Source organism: Pongo abelii, chromosome 17, assembly GCF_028885655.2.
Source record: "Pongo abelii isolate AG06213 chromosome 17, NHGRI_mPonAbe1-v2.0_pri, whole genome shotgun sequence".
Classification (NCBI taxonomy): domain Eukaryota; kingdom Metazoa; phylum Chordata; class Mammalia; order Primates; family Hominidae; genus Pongo; species Pongo abelii.
In genome coordinates, this window is record NC_072002.2 from 36,482,972 (window position 1) to 36,495,988 (window position 13,017).

At 40.3% G+C, this 13,017-nt stretch overlaps 1 long non-coding RNA gene across 1 annotated transcript in view; it reads left to right on the plus strand.

Moving 5' to 3' along the window:
• LOC129051661 (uncharacterized) overlaps nt 1–12,450 on the plus strand; it is a 43,387-nt gene extending 30,937 nt beyond the window's left edge. The window contains exon 5 of the long non-coding RNA XR_008516087.1: nt 12,279–12,450. This is a non-coding gene — a long non-coding RNA (uncharacterized LOC129051661). The remainder of the gene's footprint in view (nt 1–12,278) is intronic.
• Nucleotides 12,451–13,017: the final 567 nt, after the last annotated feature.

Sequence of the window (13,017 nt, forward strand, 5' to 3'; positions counted from 1 at the left end):
ACCTGTTGTTTCCTGACATTTTAATGATCGCCATTCTAACTGGTGTGAGATGGTATCTCATTGTGGTTTTGATTTGCATTTCTCTGATGGCCAGTGATGGTGAGCATTTTTTCATGTGTTTTTTGGCTGCATAAATGTCTTCTTTTGAGAAGTGTCTGTTCATGTCCTTCGCCCACTTTTTGATGGGGTTGTTTGTTTTTTTCTTGTAAATTTGTTGGAGTTCATTGTAGATTCTGGATATTAGCCCTTTGTCAGATGAGTAGGTTGCGAAAATTTTCTCCCATTTTGTAGGTTGCCTGTTCACTCTGATGGTAGTTTCCTTTGCTGTGCAGAAGCTCCACCATGATCAAGTGGGCTTCATCCCTGGGATGCAAGGCTGGTTCAATATACGCAAATCAATAAATGTAATCCAGCATATAAACAGAACCAAAGACAAAAACCACATGATTATCTCAATAGATGCAGAAAAGGCCTTTGACAAAATTCAACAACCCTTCATTCTAAAAACTCTCAATAAATTAGGAATTGATGGGACGTATCTCAAAATAATAAGAGCTATTTATGACAAACCTACAGCCAATATCATACTGAATGGGCAAAAACTGGAAGCATTCCCTTTGAAAACTGGCACAAGACAGGGATGCCCTCTCTCGCCACTTCTATTCAACATAGTGTTGGAAGTTCTGGCCAGGGCAATTAGACAGGAGAAGGAAATCAAGGGTATTCAATTAGGAAAAGAGGAAGTCAAATTGTCCCTGTTTGCAGATGACATGATAGTATATCTAGAAAACCCCATTGTCTCAGCCCAAAATCTCCTTAAGCTGATAAGCAACTTCAGCAAAGTCTCAGGATACAAAATCAATGTGCAAAAATCACAAGCATTCTTATACATCAATAACAGACAAACAGAGAGCCAAATCATGAGTGAACTCCCATTCACAATTGCTTCAAAGAGAATAAAATACCTAGGAATCCAACTTACAAGGGATGTGAAAGACCTCTTCAAGGAGAACTACAAACCACTGCTCAAGGAAATAAAAGAGGATACAAACAAATGGAAGAACATTCCATGCTCATGGGTAGGAAGAATCAATATCATGAAAATGGCCATCCTTCCCAAGGTAATTTACAGATTCAATGCCATCCCCATCAAGTTACCAATGACTTTCTTCACAGAATTGGAAAAAACTACTTTAAAGTTCATATGGAACCAAAAAAAAGCCCGCATCGCCAAGTCAATCCTAAGCCAAAAGAACAAAGCTGGAGGCATCACGCTACCTGACTTCAAACTATACTACAAGGCTACAGTAACCAAAACAGCATGGTACTGGTACCAAAACAGAGATATAGATCAATGGAACAGAACAGAGCCGTCAGAAATAATGCCACATATCTACAACCATCTGATCTTTGACAAACCTGACAAAAACAAGAAATGGGGAAAGGATTCCCTATGTAATAAATGGTGCTGGGAAAACTGGCTAGCCATATGTAGAAAGCTGAAACTGGATCCCTTCCTTACACCTTATACAAAAATCAATTCAAGATGGATTAAAGACTTAAATGTTAGACCTAAAACCATAAAAACCCTAGAAGAAAACCTAGGCAATACCATTCAGGACATAGGCATGGGCAAGGACTTCATGTCTAAAACACCAAAAGCAATGGCAACAAAAGCCAAAATTGACAAATGGGATCTAATTAAACTAAACACTTGTTTTTGTTATGCCATACGTGGGCTCAGAAAAGAACTGAGGGTGGGGGGTGAATCCCTGCTTTGAGAGAAGTCGTAACCCATTAGGGGAGATCTGCTAGAGCTAACAGGAGAGTGTGGCAATGGCCATTAGAAAGTATGTTCTGGATCCCAGACCTTTCAGGAACCTTTTCAAGAGCCTTGCTCTGCCTCTTAGTCTCTCTCTCTGCATTCTTAATCTCTTGGCTTTATCATCCAAATACTCTCTGTGTCTTGCATCTTAAAAATAAACATCAACCTCCCCTAATGCACCGTGTCTCTCCAGAATACTCTAGTTTTCCGTTCCCCATGAAAGAACTCTCTGCATATGCTGCCTCTGCATCACCTCCCATTCATTCTTCACCTTACTGTGGTTGAACTTCCTCTTCTAAGGAACTGCTTTTAATAAACTCACTAGTGACTTTCAAATCCTAAGTACTTTCCAGTACTGAATCCAATGGACACTTTTACATTCTTACCTTACTTGACCTCTTAGCAGCATTTGAACCAATTGGTATTCCCTCCTGAAATACTTTTTCTTTTGAAAATACACTATACTTTCCCCACTTTCTTCTGTGGCCAGTCCGTTTTTATTCTTCTTTCATGGTCCCTCAACCTATGTGCAGCCTCCAAACACTGCTATTCCTCTAAACTCTGACGGCTAGTTGTTGGATCCTCCCCTCCCCTCCCCTCCTCTGTTCTCTCCTCTCCTCTCCTCTCCCCTCCCCTTCTCTCCCTTCCCCTCTCTCATCGTCTCTCTTCTCCTGTGCTCTTCCTTCCTTTCCTCTTCTGCTTTCCTTTCTTCTCTCTCTCTTCCAAAGTAACCTTATCCTTTACCATGATTTAAATGCCACCTCTATGTTGAAGAGTTTCAAATTTATATAAGCAGCCTAGCTCTTCTTTCTGAGCTCCACAAGTAAATATTGAACTGCCTACTTGATGTTGATATTTCAATGTCTCATAGATATTTCAAAATTAACTTCTCAACATCTGAGTGCTAAATCTCTCTCCAGAAATCTGCTCCTTCTACAGATTCTACATCTCAGTGAATTATATCTTCATATGCCCAAGTACTCAAGAATATCCCTGGCCTCCTCTTGGAACTTTCTTGTGCCACAGGTGCTACAGGCATTTCAAACTCAACATGTTCAGAGCCATTCCATTGATTTCCATCCTTTCCACATCACTCTGCTCTCAGGAATCTTTGAAACAAAACAAAACTTAAAACACACATATACAAAAGAAAGGAAGGAAGGGAGGGAGGGAGGAAAGGAGGGAAGGGAGGAAGAGAGGAAGAAACAAAAATAAATCCAAAGCCATCTGGTTCTGTCTCACACCCGTCTACTGTGCTATTAAGTCAGAGCGTAATGAGTTTTGACTTCTTCCTTTCCTTTGTCCCTTATACCACATTTATGCGGGAGAAAGTTTCTTCTACTTCTGGCCATGATGAAATAACAGGGAGTAGATTGTCTTTTCCATCTTCCACACTGAGAAATAGGCAAAACATGGGCAGTGATTTTGAGGGGGTTGGATAACTGGTTGATTGTAACAGCAGGTGGTTCAGAACAGAGATCTCTGAAAGAAGGAAAACAGTGTGGGTCCTACAATTAATTTCCCAAGCTCTTTCAGAGCACGTTAGCTTTTCCCTGTGTGCTCATCTATTGCCATCTCCTACTAGAATATGAACTCCAGGAAGGGCAGGGACTTGGTTGTCTAGCTGAACACCTAGCCCAGTGCCTAGCCCATTGTTAGTACTCAATAAATTTTCCAGCTGGGGTACATGAGTGAATTCTTGATAATTTCTGCTTCCTCACTAGCCAAGTCCTATCTGATTGTAACTTTAAATTACATCTGAAATCCATCCACTTCTCTCTAACTCTATTGCTATTACCCTGGTCCCCAACACCACCAAGTCTGCTCTGGACAAATGCTATATAACTTCCTTGGTGGTCTTCTATGCTTGCCTTCTCCCGTCACTTCACTAAAATTGATTCTTTAAAATGTAAACTTCATTGTGTCACTCTATACTAAAATGTATCAGTGACTACTGCACTTTGAATAATTCAAGCTCCTTACAAGGGGATGATGGCCGGCCACAGCCTACTTACTCAGCTTCCCCCTCACACCTGTAGCTACCTAATCCAGCAGCCTGTTGGGTCCATGAGATGCAATTTGAAAACCATTAAACTAGATGATTGCCAATGTTTTTCCAGCCCCTAGGTGCTGCACTACGATGCTTAGATTTATTTGTCACAATCTAAATTACCCATCAAAGTATAATTGATAAAAGTTATCTGTAAGTTTGATAATCTAAGCACAATGACAAATACAAACAGAATGAGAATATCTTTCTTTGACAATGGGAAAAATGAGGGTTGAGCTGTAACAATTTATCAGTGTCACTCTGGCACCCTCCAGGGAGAAGACCATCTCATTCCAAATACTGGACTTGGTTTTTCAAGCATAACCATCATGAAAGGCAAATTCTCAGTCTACCAGAACTTTCTAGAAATATCACATGACAACATACAAAGAGCTTTGCATTGATTCTGTGTTGACAAGGCCATGCTTTGCTTTGCTGTTTGGCTTCTAGGGTGGACTCATCCCAAATACAGTGGCCTTTCAAATGCATGTCCTTGCTTCTCACTCCAGTTTAATCTTTCTCTGTAATTTAACACATTGTTCTCTCAGTTTATGAATCAGCCTTTTGTGGGTTTAATTAGTGCAAATCAATTTACAACCATTGGATTATACAGAGTAAACAGATAAAATGCATCTGTGGTCCTGAAAATTTGAGGACCAGATTGGAACATAAACATACCACAAAAGCACAGGTGTCCTTTGATGAAGAAATGATGTCACAGCAGAATAGGGTCAAACAGTGATCTGTAATGTTGGTCTCAGGAAGTCTGAAGAAGGGAGTAGGTCCAGGCCATGGTTCTAGAGATGGAATGGAGAGTGGGAGAAGGAAGAAATGATAATAATAGCCAATGTCATTGATATGACCTGTTTCACACACATAGAGGAACAAATAAAGTCACATTTCACATATTTTTGAAATTAATACCTTTTCTACTCCCCACATGCCTAGAGAAGTAGGAAATCCCATCTTCCTCTCTTAGCCCCTCCCTCCCCTTATATGGACAGGAACTATGGTGGGGCCTTATTGGTGCCCATCTTCTCATGCTGGGCCCAGAACTCAGGTGCCCTGTTGAGGCTGGAGGAGCCCTATTTCTGAGTTCCAAGAACATTTCAGTTTGCTGGTTTTGTTCCAGGGAACGAGCTGTGCCTGGGTCTCTGTTTTGGGTCACTGCTGCAGGCACACAATTGTTCTTTAAAGGGTAAAAGAGTTTGATTCCCACTGGCCTGCTCTTCCCCTTCCTGGAACAGCGTTCCCTCCAGTCTGCAACACACACACCAACTCGCTCCCCAAACTGGCCTGCTCCCAACACTACTACATTTACAATTTGCTCCCTCCATGGCCAGTTTTGGTGCTAATATTCTTGGGAGGGCATGCTTGGGACAGGCTCTGGCATCCATTGCCACGCGGACCCAGAGTGGCCTCTACCCTGAGATCGTCAACTTGCTCCCTTCCAGAACCAAGAAAAGTGTGCCCAGAAGGCACATTCTTACTTCCACTTTTAGAGCCACAGGAAGCAAATTTCTGGAAGATTTCAAATACATTTTGTTCCTAATTTTACCCTCAAGTGTTCAGAAACGGTAAGATCTAGTCTCCTGACACCCCACTGCACTCAACATCTGTGTTTTAAATCATTTAAAAAGTGGATACTTGTGTTATTGTTTATTTATTTTCTTGTTTGTTTACTCCTACTAAGCAGGAAGCAAAAGTGCTGACTTTAAGTGCTTGAAGTGCTGGACACCCCACACTCTGGCTGTATGGAGAAAAGATGGTATGTGTGTGAGTTTGTGTGAGTGTGAGAGTGAATTTGCACGTGTGCATGTGTGAGCGTGAGTGTGCGTGAGAGTGGATGCATGTTTCTGCAAAATCACAGGCAGGGAGCGACTGCTGGAGGAATCCATGTGGTACTGAGTGGTACTGAGTGGTAAAGAGGAGGTACTGAGTGGTAAAGAGGAGGGAGAAGTAGGTAGGAGCCATATGCAAAGGTGCCATCCACAGAGAAGACCCAGGAAGCAAAAGCCACTGGGGAGAGACGAGAGTCCGTATAGTGGTGGTAACAAAACGCTTTTCCTGGAGCCAGAAGAAAGAACAGGGTCAGAAACCTGTCCTGCTACTTAAGCTGTGTGGCCTCAGTTTCCTCATGTGTATAAAGGGAATAACGATGATGATGATAATGATAATAAGCCATATTAAAGGAGCTGATATACATAAAGCATTAGTAAATGCTATGAAAGCGTTCGCTGTTGTTATCATCATCACTTTTTTCCACGTGTGCAAAGATAGAACGATGTTTTGATTTTCTTCTGAAATGTTTTCTGTCTTACATGGCAGAGTGAATTGAATATTCCCAAGAGCATATTTAAAGAACTGTAGATGGTTAATATTTGGGCCAAATGAGGGGTTCTCTCTTGCTGAATGCCATCAAACTAACTTTTGGGTCTATGTGGGTGAGGAGGGTGAAGTGGGGGCGTGCACACACATGCACACTCACGCTCTTTGAGAAGAGAGATATTGAAAGAATTTTAGCACTGTGCTATGCGATGTGCAATGCTGCATCTTTTCTGCATACCCTCAAGAAATTATCAAGATAAACTACTTTGCTCTGTAGGGCCTCGGTCAGATCTGAGTTTTGTTTTGTTTTTTAAAATAGGCCAAGTTATATTTCAGGTAAAATTAAATTATTTCTTTCCATGTAAATTATTTCTTTTCATATTGAGAAACTTAAACCTCTAAATAAATTTAGTCCACGAATTCTCCTAGCCTTGATGTTTATTTCTCTCCTAAAATACTAGATTCCTTTAGCCTGATTTCCCCTATTTTGCCACATTTGAAAAATATGGAGGATTTCTGCTTGATTTTCTCTTCTACTAGTTTACCTGTTATATATGTGAAGCTTCTGTTTAGTTTGTACGTTTTTTGAAGATACTCACGCAGAAGAGATGCTTACTTGGTGATCAGAAGTCACGCGTTGACTATGGCTTCTTATACATTTTGGGAAATACTTCCTTCAGAGCTCCTGAGTAGCTCTCTGGCTCTGATGACATTGTTCTATCAGCCACATCTAGAACATTCTGGGCATTTATTGCTGCTTGTTCTAGTGTCTCCAATCAGTATTTTCAAATGGAATTTGGGAGACAAAACTTCCCTAAAATCTTCATTTAGTCTCTTTCTCGCTCTCTTTTTTTTTTTAACTTCCATCTATTAAATCTTTTGTACCATGATCAAAGGAGGTCCCACAGACTTCCAGTTGAACTTCCTCTTTCTCTTACTCCAGCACTGAAAACTCCCAGCAGTTTCTGGTTTATACTTGTCTCTCACAACCTGTGTGTCCCCTGTTCCTATGAGTCTCACTTGGTCAACCTTTACATTAAAAAAAAAAAAGAAAGAAAGAAAGAAAAAAAAAGAGGCCAGGCGCGGTGGCTCATGCCTGTAATCCCAGCACTTTGGGAGCCCGAGGTGGGTGGATCACTTGAGGTCAGAAGTTCAGGACCAACCTGGCAACATGGTGAAAACCCGTCTCTACTAAAAATACAAAAATTAGCTGGGCATGGTGGCACACTCCTGTAATCCCAGCTACTTGGGAGGCTGAGGCAGGAGAATTGCTTGAGCCTGAGAGGCAGAGGTTGCAGTGAGCTGAGATCGTGCCACTGCACTCCAGCCTGGGCAACAGAGCAAGACTCTGTCTCAAATTAAAAAAAAAAAAAAGTATTCTTCCTAAAATAGAAGTGGTTTTTGTTTTTTGTTTGTTTTTAACTATTAGTAGTCATATAGATGTTTTTCTTTTACTTTTTCTTTTTTTTTTAAAGGATCAGATTTTTTTTTTTTAAATCTCTGGCAAGTACTTTCCTTTGGTTTCTAGTAATGTTTAAACAATAATCTGGTTTTCTCAATTAATTTTTCTTTATATGATTCCTTGTAATGCTTTTGTTGTTGTTGTTTCCAATTCACTGCTTGTGAGTTAATTACAGTTCCCTTTTTAAAATTGGGTAACTGAATAATGGATATTTTTTATTTTCTGCCAGAATGTGGAACTAAATTGTGTTGTAACCATGATTACATAGTGGTTCCTATGAAAATACTTTCTCTATAAATTCTTATCTGGCTCTTAAAGCCCAACTGTGATATTTCCTTTGTTTGTGAATTCTAAAGAGCAGTCATTTGTTTGATCCCCACGCTCCTTACCGAACGGTGTTTAGCCAGTTTGTATGATTAAACGAGGTCCATCATTTTTCTACCTTGCTTAATCTTGTGATTTCTTCACTTTCATTTAATATTTCCAGTTTTATCTCATAGATATTTGGCTTATAGTAAAACCCTGTTGCCACATATTCATTATTTAACTGTGAAATTTCTGCCTAGGAAAATTCTACTGTATTTTCTTAGCCCTGCAAACATTTTCCAAGGTTGCTGTTGATTTTGTTCCTTACAATGCACTTTTTTTCTGGGAAACACCCTCCATTCTGTCCCATGTTTATAACCGGGAAGCTCTTAGTCCCTTGTTGGCTAATGATTGCTATGTAAAGCCCCTCACTTTCAGCTCAAGAGCCAAATCCCCCTTTTCTATTTTGCATGTTTCTAAGCAGAAAGTGATAGGTATGTTGGCTTCATTTTCCCAAAGCCCCACCTTGTCAGTTACCTAATTAGGTGAGTACTTCATTTTCCTTTTTTTCTCACTGTCAAGCTAAAACTAAAACTCACGTTCATTCACACTGATCAGACTCACCCTAATATCTACCTTCAATGCAACTTTTTGCTTTTTAGTGCAAGAAGCTGTACACCAGTTTGGTGTGGGTCAAGCCTGTCCTGCCTCTGTAAGTTTGAGTTATCCTGAGATAATTTTAGTCATTAGGTAATTGTCAGGGACTCTAACAAAGTGGAAGTTGATCTCACTTTCAAGTAAACACTATCTATGGTTGGTACGATTGCTCCCTTATCATCAGGGACCCAGCTCTTCTCTTCTTGCCTCACCGTCCTCAACATGTGGCTTTCACTTTGTGGTCTGAGATGGCTTCTGTAGCCTGTGCCATTATGCTTAGATTTCAGTGAGCAGGAAAGGAGAAAGGAACAACAACAGGGCATACTCCCTGAAACTGCACACACGACTTCCTCTTATAATCCATTGACCAAAACTTTGTTGTAGGGCAACATCTCAGCTGCAAAAAAAAAAAAAAGCTAGTCTTTATTTTAGGCAGCCAAGTGCCCTGCTAACCTTTGGGAATTCTGTTACTGAGCAAGAAAGGAATAATAATATTGGAGGTCAATTAGAAATATTTATACATACCTTAATTTCAAATAAATCCCCAACTTGCTTCTTCTATAATCCCATCTATGTATCTGCATTTTGGGAACTATTTAATTCTACAGTCTTGTCTGTGGGAACTCCATGGCAGAGGTCCCAAACAAACAGCTCTGCCTTCTGGGTACAAGCGATTCTCCTGCCTCAGCCTCCAAGTAGCTAGGGCTACAGGAGTGCACCAACACACTGGGCTAATTTTTGTATTTTTAGTAGAGACAGGATTTCACTATGTTGACCAGGCTGGTCTTGAACACCTGACCTCAAGTGGTCTGCCCACCTTGGCCTGCCAAAGTGCTGGGAGTACAGGCATGAGCCACCGCACCCAGCCAAAATTCTAATGCAGAACTTCTCCATGTTCCCAATGGCTCTCTTCTACCCTCCATAGCATTACAAGAGGCAGGCCACCTTTATTCTGGCACTGAAGGTTACACTTTTCTAGTAAACTGGAAACTCCAGAATCTGAGAAAAGATTGTACTTTTGGCAATGCCAAAGGCTAAAGTCTCTCTGCTAAATATTGTATTTTATTTTATTTTGTGGTAATTTACACATTTCTAATCTGAGGAGCTCCAGATTTCCAGTTTACTTTTATTTACCAAAACTTTCTTCCAAAGCCTCTGTTCTGGGTGGGGTGTTTTGCTGATTCTTTTGCCTTTCCCATTTGCTCCTGGGAGATCTTCATGTTTACATTCATTTCACATACAGACATTTCTCTTTTCCTGAAATTTGCATGCTTTGCTTTTCACCAGGTTTTTAAAAACATCTTTCCTGGTATCTACCTTATTCTGTGTCGAGTGTCTATTTTTCTTTGGATTTTGGCATCGGTTGGGCCTCTTTCTGTTTGTTACCGAAGTAACTATAAAAAAGAAGAGAAAATGTCAGGTAAAAAATTCACATGATCCTTAAAAGATCAATTAGCTGTCTTATACCAGCTATCCTTATCCAAGAACCATTTTTGTCTTGAGCTCTGATTGCTTCTCCTAGTAAAATATGTTTTGATTACATGTAGCACTGTTCTGCTATTCTGCTAAAGATTAAAACACGACCTGGCAACATATAATATCTTGATGCGTATTCTCAATCCCCCCAACCTTGTAAACTTCAAAGTTATATAAAACTAAAGCCAACAAGAATATTAACCTTAATTTTAACCATGTGTCTTAGAATCAGAAGTTAAAAAGAAATATTCCATGGATGACTAACTCATAAATATATGTTAGAAAATTTAATCTGAAAAAAATGCATCCTCTACTTGATAAATTCCTCTTGTCTTCAATGCCACCACCCTTATTCTCATCCCCAGGGTTTTCATTTCCTCTTTCTTCTCCTTTACTCCTTTATTTACAAGCATCTTTCCTTTCTCCACAGAGACTCTTGGATTTGTCCCTGGGTCTTCGTGTCAGCTGTCACCTCTCAGAGCCAAGTCCCTATCAAGTCCCATATAAATTTTTGCAACAGCCTCTTTACTGGTCTCCTCACTTTCAATCTATCCTCCTGCCTGCGGCCAGATTCATCACTGCTTTCATCATCTCTCTCCCCTGATTAAGATCCTCCACTATTTCCTTATTTCTGATTACTTCAAGTCTGGGCTCAGCCTAGTAACAATGAGCCTTGCTCCGTGGACCGTATTTTTCAACTTTCTTTCACAGAGCATCCCACTATGCATGCCTGACTTCAGTCACATAGTTTTCAGCATGCTCTCTTCTTTTTCTGTATATTCCCATATTCTTGTCTGCTTATCCTCTGCCCTCCCTGTATAACCTCCTTTCCCCCAATCCACATGATGCCTTTCCTTTAATTTCCTGAAGACTTCCTGCTTTCAACCCTTTCCACAGCAATCCATCTTTCTGAGGTGGTATTTCGAACTGTGGTCTGTATTTGTCAAATTGCTTCGAATTGAAGATTATGTGAAGGTTGCTACATAGTTGTTCTATTAAGGTTACTACATAATTGTACGTCTTCTCTTTTCAACTGCTTTCTGTTCTTTGTTTTGTCTAGCTGGCTGTAATTTGGTATTTAATTGTTATTGAACAAATCAACAAATGAGAACCATGTAAGAGTCAACACATTCATTTCATGTATTTTGCTCTAATGTCCCATACTTGTTCATGGTGTGGAACTGGGGTTTGGATCTTATTATTTTATACAAGAAATTCCACACTGTTCTGATATATATCTTTGTTTCTTGTCTTTATGGCCTTGTTATTTCCATTGATTACTTGAGGGAAACAATTACGAGATGCAGATCACAGAATAAGCCCAAGGTGAATGAGATTAAACCAAGAAAGAAGACGAGAAAATAAAAATTTCCTCACTGGGATATGCGGGCTATCCTCATTGGACTTAATTTACAGTGAATTAGAAAATATTTAAATATATTGCTTTAGAACTGTCTGTTTGAATTTGTTCTCACCCTGGCTGAACTATTGATAATTGATTTATGTGGGTTGTTTCCCATGATATTGGACAAGATCATGTACAACCAAACAAAAATAAGTGAAGTCTAAGAAGAGTTAAAACGGAGAAACCAGCAGCCAAAACTAAAACCCGTGGCTCTCAAAATCCATTTGTCTTAGCAAGAAAATAGGGCTTGAAATTCAGAGTCTCAAGTTGCTGTTGAATATTGCAAAGCTTAGGTTGGTGTTATGGCTAGAATTGGGCCCAAATATTGTGCTCCTAGGAATGCAGAAAAACATGAAGGCACATGCTGGGGGGAGAGGGGGTTAGAATTGTTCTGGCCGAGTTTCATGTTCATTTGCTCTGACAGGGCCAGGAACCTTTTGGTCTTCCCTATCTGTTTAGGTTTATTCATCACTTTCTGTAAACCCCAAGTACCTAAAAGGCCATAATCAAACTTGCTTATGAGGCAGATACCTGGAAGTCACCATGCTCCATGCAGAACAAGAATGGTGTGGCAGAGACTGAGGAGATGCTTGCCAGTCCTGATCGCTCCTCCTGGGCATTCCTGGCCTCCCTGGCAGTTAAGTTGGAGCCATATGACAAGCTCTCATCAACAGAATGTGAATAAAGGTGTTGTCTTCCACTTCTGGGCCTGGCCCCCCAAATCTCCATGGAGGTTCTTACCTTGCTCTTTCTCTTTGCATGCTGACAGGACAGATGAGGAAATGCCAGTGGAACGTTTGAAGGGAGGGTATGGCAGAGCCACAGATGGAAGGAACCTGGGTCCTGGGACCTTTGTATGGAATGCTGCTCATAGAACTTCTTCATTGAACATGGAAATGTATGTAAAATATACTTTCATTGATTTGTGCCTCTGGCGTTGCTTTTGGTGTTGCTTGCTGCAGTTTCTGGTGTTGCTTGCTGCAGTTAATTAGCCTCACTAATACAAATAATATCTTTAATTCATCCCAAGATTTGAAATAGTTTTATTAAGAAAAATTACTTGTCCAAGAAAAAATTTTAAAAGCTACCAAATTTAACTCAATTTAATAGTTGATGAATATTGACAATAAAATAAATTAATAATAATAGTAATAATAATAATGTTGAACCCCTGGAATTCAAGGCTGCTGTAATTCAAGGTTTGAGCCCAGGAATTCAAGGCTGCTGGGCTTGAGCCCAGGAAAACAAGTCTGTTTCACACTGCTGATAAAGATATACCCAAGACCGGGCAATTTACAAAAGAAAGAGGTTTAATGGACTTACAGTTCCACGTGGCTGTGGAGGCCTCACAATCATGGCAAGAGGCAAGGAGGAGCAAGTCATGTCTTACATGGATGGCAGCAGGCAAAGAGAGAGCTTGTGCAGGGAAACTCCTGTTTTTAAAACCTTCAGATCGCGTGAGACTTAGTCACTATCACAAGAACAACACAGGGAAGACCTGCCCCCAT